Consider the following 8,295-nt stretch of genomic DNA (forward strand, 5'->3'; position numbering starts at 1 on the left):
TTTAAAGCAGTACAATACCAACACAAAGCATTATTAATTAGGCGAAACAACCAAATGTGTGATGCAAGATAATTTTTTGTGTGTAATCTTCAGCCGTCAAAACGTTAAGAAAACAGAAGACGCATGAAGACACCAGGAGACAATAAAATACAAAAAAACCCAAGGGCCAGTTTTTATTTCTGCATTCCAAGATGTTTGTGTTCTTTTTGTTTATAATTTTTATACTACAATTGTAACATTCCAATTGTAGTATTGGAATTGCAACATTCCACCAGTAGATGGTGCTATAGCACCATCTACTAAACCAATGGTAAAAGCATTGAAAAGTAACACATTTCTCCCCTCTAACACTAAAAGCCCCGAGAGAGTGTTCAGCTGGTCAGAAAGCATCATATAGCTCAGATAATATGCAATCAGTGAATGCATAGAGAAGATTATACATTACCAGTTTTTGCCAGCATGATGCCACATATGTTGTCTTGCTTGGAAAACTGATTGTCAGGCTCCGGTATTTCTTCTTAATCTAAATTTCCCCCTCTCCTTTTGTCTCTACTGTGTAAGTAAATACTCATGCAAATGTTGATTATTGTTCCAGGCCCATGCTGGTTTGTTATTAGAAATGAGATATTGCGACCCCACAGTGTGTCCCAACACTGATTTGATGAATGCTGAACAATGAAGCCCGGCTCTGTGTGCCAAAATTTCAGATTTCATTATCCTGGTTGGTGGTTTTATTGTAATTTTGCAGTCTTATTTACTGTGATAAGAATACCCTGCGCAGTCAATTTACATGGTGCCTGCTTCTCTGTAGCCAGTTTTTGTCCAGGACGGTATTTTTACATAAAACTGCAGCATTGTTTCCTCAGGTTGTGTTGACTGCTTGTTACTGCTATCTGTGTTTATTCCTTCCCGCCAGCGCCGATGCACAGGCACACCCGAGTCTTGCACAGCAACGGGAGCATGATGAGCTGAGCTGAGGCCCAGATGTTGTTGGCCTCTCTGTAGGCAGTCAGCAACAGTCGTTCCCACTCGGAGAGCTCCCAGAGGGGATCAGGCCTGTTTATAGCCCTCCAATAATCAACACAGCAGGGAAGCCCACTCCCTACTGCTACTGTTGTTTACTACTGTTTATTTTCTGTCCCTGCCTGCAACCTCACCTCTGAAGGCCATAATGTTACATCAGGGACATACTGCACCTGTGGAAATGGCTGTTTTCTGAAATGCCTGAGAACACAGACTAACCTAATGCAGTTAATGCAGAAAGCTGTAGGGAACAGAGGTGGGAAGAGGAAAATGCTGGGCTGGGATCAATGTTTGCACCTGATTTCTCTCTCTCTAATGGCAAAATTGGTCTCCATCTCTGGTTTTTCCACAATAATGTGTATACCGTGCATAACTGTTTAAATAGACTGCAAAGGGAAGAGTAAACTGTCATAACATAAACTACTTTTCATACAGTAAGTTGTGAGAGTGGTTCCCAAGCTTATTTTATCTGCTGTTCTCACAGAGGCCTGTTGGATGTATAAAAAAATAATAATATTAATAACTCCTCAGTAACACTTGAAGCTGAATCTGGACTCCTTTCATCTTACTTCTCAAACTCAATTTTAATCCTTCACTTCCAGCACTGTCAAAATGTTTTTCTTTTTTGTCCTTTGTTGAACTTTGACATTTCACATCATCCAACTTTAATATAAGGCAAAGATAGCCTGAGTAAATAAAACAAAAAGAAAGCAGATTTTAAATGATGATTTCATTTAATAAGTGAATGAAAGGCTATCAAAACTTTCAGGTATACTTGAGAGTATCCTAGCATGAACAGACTGTTTAAGGTCATCCCCAAAGCATGTAAATCAGATTTAAGTTCAGACCTTTAGTGATTCACTCCCAAACTACTTTCTTTTGTTTTTCTCCTTTTTTTTTTGGCCTTCACATACAAAGTCTTGGTGGTGATGATATTTCTATGTACTGGTTCTATATTGAGTGGTAATCACATCTGCTTTTCATGCAGAAGGTCCTGGGTTCACTCCCCAGTGGGACAATTGACAAGAAATATACGCTTTCTTTGCTGGCTATATATATATGTATATATATATATATATATATATATATATATATATATATATATATATATATATATATATATATATATATATATATATTTGTTGTATTAATACGCTTCAATCTGTCAAAAATGGCTTTACTAAAGTGGAATAAATCATTTACTAATGCTTTATGTACTTGTGAAAAACAGAGTTGTATCATGAGCTTTATAGACTGTCAAACATATCCAGCTTCATTACATATTTCACTTTAAATTGGACGAATGCTTACAAAATGAACACAACAACAAATCATAAATCAAGTGACGACTAGCTTTCTACATAGTGAGTTTATTGTATTGTGCTTTGGCTTTTTATATGGTCTACGCTTAGCCGTGCAGAATCCAAACCTTTCATAAAGGTTTAGGATTGCTAATGACTTTGTTGTGCACGGTTATCTATTTAAAAATGGTATATAATGGTTTTAGTAGAGGTGCGTGTAAAGGCAAGTAATCCATGCATGGTTCCAGAAAATTAAGAAAAGGAATTGAATTTTCCTACAGTGTAAACTTTATTGTAATTTTTAGCGCACAAAGTATCACATAAAGCAAATGTGCACTATGTTGGCAGCTGTATTGGTTTGTTTTCCCTCTTTTTAACAAGCTCTTGCTTTGATTCAGTTACACTGCTGTGAATCTGATTCTGCGGTTATTTAAAAACTGAAGGACTGTGATGGTAAATTAAGTAAATTCGATCCAGAACACAACAGGCGTCTGAAATATTTTTGCACAACAGTTTTTTATGAATCTTTTAAATTGTGTAATTGAGCGTGTGGGGTTTCTTCCTTCATGGCCCAGCACTGACGCACACAGACACACACACACACACAGTGGAGCCTACCACCTGCTTTTCCTCTGTTAACACCTCTGCCTCGCTAGGTCTCCAAATCACACCAACACTGAGGTGTTAGGCCAGGATGCATTTTGTCATCACTTGCACTTTATGCCCTCCTCTCCTCGTGACGCCTTTTATGAACAGACACACACACAGTGTAATTAACACATGGAAGCATATGAATGCACCCAAATGTATGCTTAGAAAATCGGCTTCAAGCCTAGTTTTTGGCATTTTTTCTGGAAATGCAAAAAACAAAACAAAACAAAAACAAAACAGCAAGCCAAAAGATGGAAAACAAAAGTGAAGGATGTTCGTCCACTGCTCTCCTTTCTCTTCCTGTAGCAGTCACATCCTTGTCCAGTCTTCTTCCCTGAAATGAATAAACAATTGTTTGAGGGTTCCAGAGGCTGAAGATCAGGGACTGTGGCAGGCAGCAACAAATGTTGGCTTCATTTTAGATGAAATGCTGTCCAGCCAGGCAACACACTGCTGTTTGGGCTGAGAGTGTTAATGAGGGGCTAGGTGCTTATCTGCTGCATTGTCCTTGAGGGGAGCCGATCTCTGTTTGGGTGCATGTAAAGGCAAAGATTCAGTAACACCACAGCTTAAATTCTGCTATAAACTTCTCTGTTTTTTTGCTTTGTTTTATTTCTTTTATGCTGCGTAAAACTTTTAAAGAACTCCCATTTATTCCTTTGTGACTCAAAGAGTGCAAAAACAAAAAACAATTAGCAGTTTTTGGTTTACCAGTTTTGATGGTCGCTGAGTTAGTCACCCAGCTTCCCAGATAGATCCTGTAGATTTTATTATTTCATAGTTTGTGCTTCTGTAAAAAAAATGTCAATTTAAGTGATTTGCATTTTGTTGTTTTGACATCCATTTAAATAAATGACATTCAGAGGTCTTAATTTGTGATTTTTTTTTAAATTCCAGTAGATTCCTACGTCCTCTTGTTTACAGTCTTTATGATAAGCAAAGCTAACCAGCTGTTTGCTATAACTGCCCATCTCTGTGTCTGCACCCTTAGCCAGCACCATAAACTGTATAAAAAGATGGCCACCACCAATCGGTTCCTGTTTTTAGCATCTAAGCTTTTGCCATTTTAATAATAGTGAGAAAACCCCAACAATTTGTTGAACAATGAGCAAGCACTTGTTGACAGTGGGAAGATAAAACTCCCTATTAACAGGAAGAAACCTCCAGCAGAATCAGGGCATTTCCCCCCTTTAATTAAGAAGGAAATGAGCTAGACACACATTTTACAGTTTCACTACAGCAATTCATACTGTAGATAAAATAAATTCTATAAAACATTTAAAATAAGACTATCCTTAAACATCTACATTAATATTAAGCAATTGAACACTAAGTATGTTTACCTTTAACACTTTAAGTTAAATGTACTGGAGTACATCCTAAGGACATTTACATAGACATGTAATGCTACTTTCACTAAAGGAAAACACTTAAAAAAATCCACTGCCATTTGTCATTGACCAGTAATAGTAAATATTTATAGAACAACTATAGAAATAATAATATTTTACAATTCTTCAGGCAAAGCAGTCTAAGCAGAGTGTAGAAAGATGCAAGAAACTGTCAACATACATAAAATATTGAGAGAGAGCATATTGTCATATTGTGTTTTAATATTCTATTTAAACAGTGGCTAACCTGCATCTTTTCCCTTCTTTTAAAGGAAGTGGTGATGATTGCATCTGCTTCTTGCCTTTCTGCAAAATCAGAACACGCCAACAACACATACCAAGTTCACTTCTTGCAGCACTAAACAGATGTGCTGTGTGCATATACTTTATACATGCAGTTTCCCCTAAAGACGTTTAGCAACACTGTCTTGGATCAGTCAATAGAAACTCGTCCTGCAACCAAAAACATTCTTCAAAATTCATCATCTCTTATTTAAATCAGCCAACCTCCTTAATAGTGTTGTCTCTTATATATGTTATACATTTCTCCATAGAGGAAGACAGCTGTAGGATAGCATCTTGTAGTGGAGCACCACATACAAGTATAAGTTGGACTTTTCACACTTGGGATTCAGAAACTACAGCACCTTCGACAGGAAAGTAAGCAAATCCTTTTTGGTTATAGTTTAGTATGACTTATGAAAATTGTCATTGGCTCCACTGGGGATCGAACCCAGGACCTTCTGCGTGTAAAGCAGATGTGATTACCACTACACTATAGAACCAACTAAAAAGATGTATCCACCACCAATCCATGGCCATACTCCTAATACTTTACGATTTCATAAAATATGAAACGTGAGTTTGATAAAACGTCATCTCTTGTTCTCTTTTTTTAAAGAGGGAAATATGTCATCCACACATTACTCAAGACGTCCACTGGAAGTGACACAACCACCGGTTGCTAGGGAAACTGTGCCTCAGCAATGCAACCAACATGTTTAAAGGGAAACTTTGACTTTGAAGAAAAAGCTTTTACGATTTCACTACATTCACTTGATCCTAGATTGTCACAGAGATCGTCTTATGTCGAAAATGAAGGACAAGTTAATGTCACATGGTTAGTGATCATGTGTCTGCAAACCCTCAGAAAGGACCGACTTGCTGAAAGCTGCAAATAGAATGGATGACTAGTTGTTACTGCTATATGTTTTTCAGCTTGTAGTCCACTGGAAGGGTGTTTGCATCGTAGTGTAGTGTTTCACAGTGAGGGCACACGAACATCTCTTTGGAACGCTGCACTAACCGTGAGCTGACAAGCTGATTGTGACACAAGCTGGGCCTTCATAAACTGTAGCAGCCACGTGACTGTTGACAGAAAGCTAACATATCCTTTAGGCTTATAGTTTAGCCTGCTTGACCAATAACAATTCAGGTTCTACTGGGTCCTTCTGTGTGTTAAAACTCCTCCACCTATAACAAAAGAGTGTTTTTATCTGTATGCATGAGGCGGCTTGTTACATTTGTCTCTGTTACTTTAGTGATTTTGTTGTAACTGACACACCATACAAGGGTTTCATGCACATGAGATCGTGCCTGGGGTCATTTGCCTGCTAGTTCTATAAAAGATCTTTGCTGGAGTGGAAACACCGCTAAGTATTTGTCTGTTAATAGTGTTAGTTTTGCAAGCGCAAGTAAAAGCACTTGGTGTGTGCAAAGCGTTTCTGAGTATATCGGTTCACTTTGTGTAATGCATTTTTAAATGCCTGTGGAAAAGCACAATTATCCCAAATGAGCAGCCACCTAAATGTTCAAAATTACCATTTCAGAGGTCTGCCATAAATCTGGATGACATCTTTAAAATCTCTTGTTTATTCCACAATCCCACGCTCCACTCAGCTCCCCCACTCGCCTATCCCCTCAAAGTACACTTTGTTACCGTTAAGGACTGAGTGAGAATATGGAGCCGATGATGGATTCATCTCATCTGTTTCACTCTGGCCCTCCCCTCAGCCTCTTTTTGGTCAGAAAGGAGCCAGAAAAGGGCTCCCTGTTACTGACCCGCTCTGTTAGTCACACTTTCTGCAGCCAGCATTGACTCATTCCCAACGCATTTAACCTAGACTTGAACTAAAGCGGAATTAGTCCCAGTAGGCCCGCACGGCCGAACCTTTGTCTCCCATCAAAATCTGCCTCACCTCTTTACGCCTTCTGTCTCTTTTACTTCCTTCGTGTTTGTGCAGGCAGTGTGTCGGTGGCACTGCGGCACTGCACACAGGGTGAGCTGGGTCATGCAGGGGTTTCCCCCCCGAGAGCTTGACCGTTAGACCCGAGCCAAATCAGGGGGTCACAGGCTACCTCTCACACCATTCAACCTTTACCCTTCAGCCCTGACTGCGGCACTCTGATGCCCTGCGACAACCTGCAGAGGACTTGCAGTGATCCCCCCTCCTCAGGTGTCAGCCTGGATCTATTTTAGTGAAAACACACTGAAAACCATCACCTCTTGGGCAAAACTGGTGAGGAGATTATGAGGAGATGGGATTGCAGACAGCTTTGAAGTATTGAGGTTATCTTTTTATTCTCCCCGCATTTGTTGTTGTTTCTTTTAGAGTCATGATTAAAGGAAAATGAGAGAAACTTTCCTGAGTGGAGATGGAAATGTTTGCTTTATATTGTCACCCGTGTATTCTTTTTGAGATGAATGACTCATCGCGGTGCACAAGGAAAAGTGTTTGTTAAACAGCGTGTTTAGTAATCACACATAATTGCAGGAGCTGAGTTAGTTGATAAGCTTTCTTTGGGGTGTCTGGGCTGTTTTTACTGCAGTGTTCAAAACTATTATGTAATGACCTATGACCTGTATCATCAAGTATAGCCAATTCTGCACACACTTTGAACATACAGATGTTTGAGGAGTGTTTCACTTATAGCTGTCTTCTTATCAGAACAGTAACTTTATGGCTACCTACATTTGATGCATTTAGAGGCCATCTGCAAACTGTGTTGTACAAAACTTTGCTTACAGGCATTGCACTAGCAGCAAACAGCAATGCATCTCACTGTCATGCATAAAGGAAAAGATAGTAACAAATAACATCAAACACTAAACATTTTACTACCTCAATACATAAATATGGTCAAGAGGTACGATTCAGTAATTCCAGTCAGCAAAGCAACAGCTGCAACGTCTTATGTGATGGCATCACCCTGTCAATCAAGGCGACTGTGGAGCTATAAAGATCTTTTTTAGCTTCATTAAAATTCAAAAAGGTGAGCTATAAAAAATTCTCTTCTGAAAACCAAAGCTGAAAAAGGCTCTCTTATTCTAATTAGTAACTTGTGAGCATATATTTCTGCACATACTGTGTATGTTTTATTCAGTATATATAGTATTTATTTATAGTGTTCTGGTTGTCTTGCTTTGGCAGACAGTACTACAGTTTCATTGTACGACATCAGGGGTGCTCCACATCGACGTTGCAGGAACAAAATATACCGGTAAACAGTAAAGTCATACACCATTTAGTTTAAAAGACTGAAATGAACGAACTGAAAACATCAGTCTTTCAGTGTTCAAGAACAATCTCAAACTAGCATCGGTTCAACCTTTATTTTGAAGTTATTTTTTCATTTTTATCATTACTGCATGACAGCCAGATTCAATTCAAAACAATGATTGCACCAATGTTTCATTGTAAAGTTTTGCAGTTGACAAAAGTGTATGTCGTCACCTTAAATGAGACCAATAACTTATAGCAAAAGCTGTATTTTTGAGTCATGCTAGATTCTGTTATTAAGACGATGATAAGCCCTCGTCCTGCAGCATCCCCCCCCCCCGTGTATGATGGTGATGCTGAATAAAGTTTGTATGATTCCTTGAATCCAGACCTTCCCAAAGTGTGGGGCCTGTCCCCTGGGGGGGCGCA

At 39.0% G+C, this 8,295-nt stretch overlaps 1 non-coding gene across 1 annotated transcript; it reads right to left on the reverse strand.

The window, feature by feature from the left end:
• Window positions 1-5,078: 5,078 nt before the first annotated feature.
• On the reverse strand, window positions 5,079-5,151 carry trnav-uac (transfer RNA valine (anticodon UAC)). The gene has a single exon. It is a non-coding gene; the product is annotated as a tRNA-Val (tRNA).
• Window positions 5,152-8,295: the final 3,144 nt, after the last annotated feature.

The sequence above is a fragment of the Astatotilapia calliptera genome, chromosome 17 (genome assembly GCF_964374335.1).
Source record: "Astatotilapia calliptera chromosome 17, fAstCal68.1, whole genome shotgun sequence".
Classification (NCBI taxonomy): domain Eukaryota; kingdom Metazoa; phylum Chordata; class Actinopteri; order Cichliformes; family Cichlidae; genus Astatotilapia; species Astatotilapia calliptera.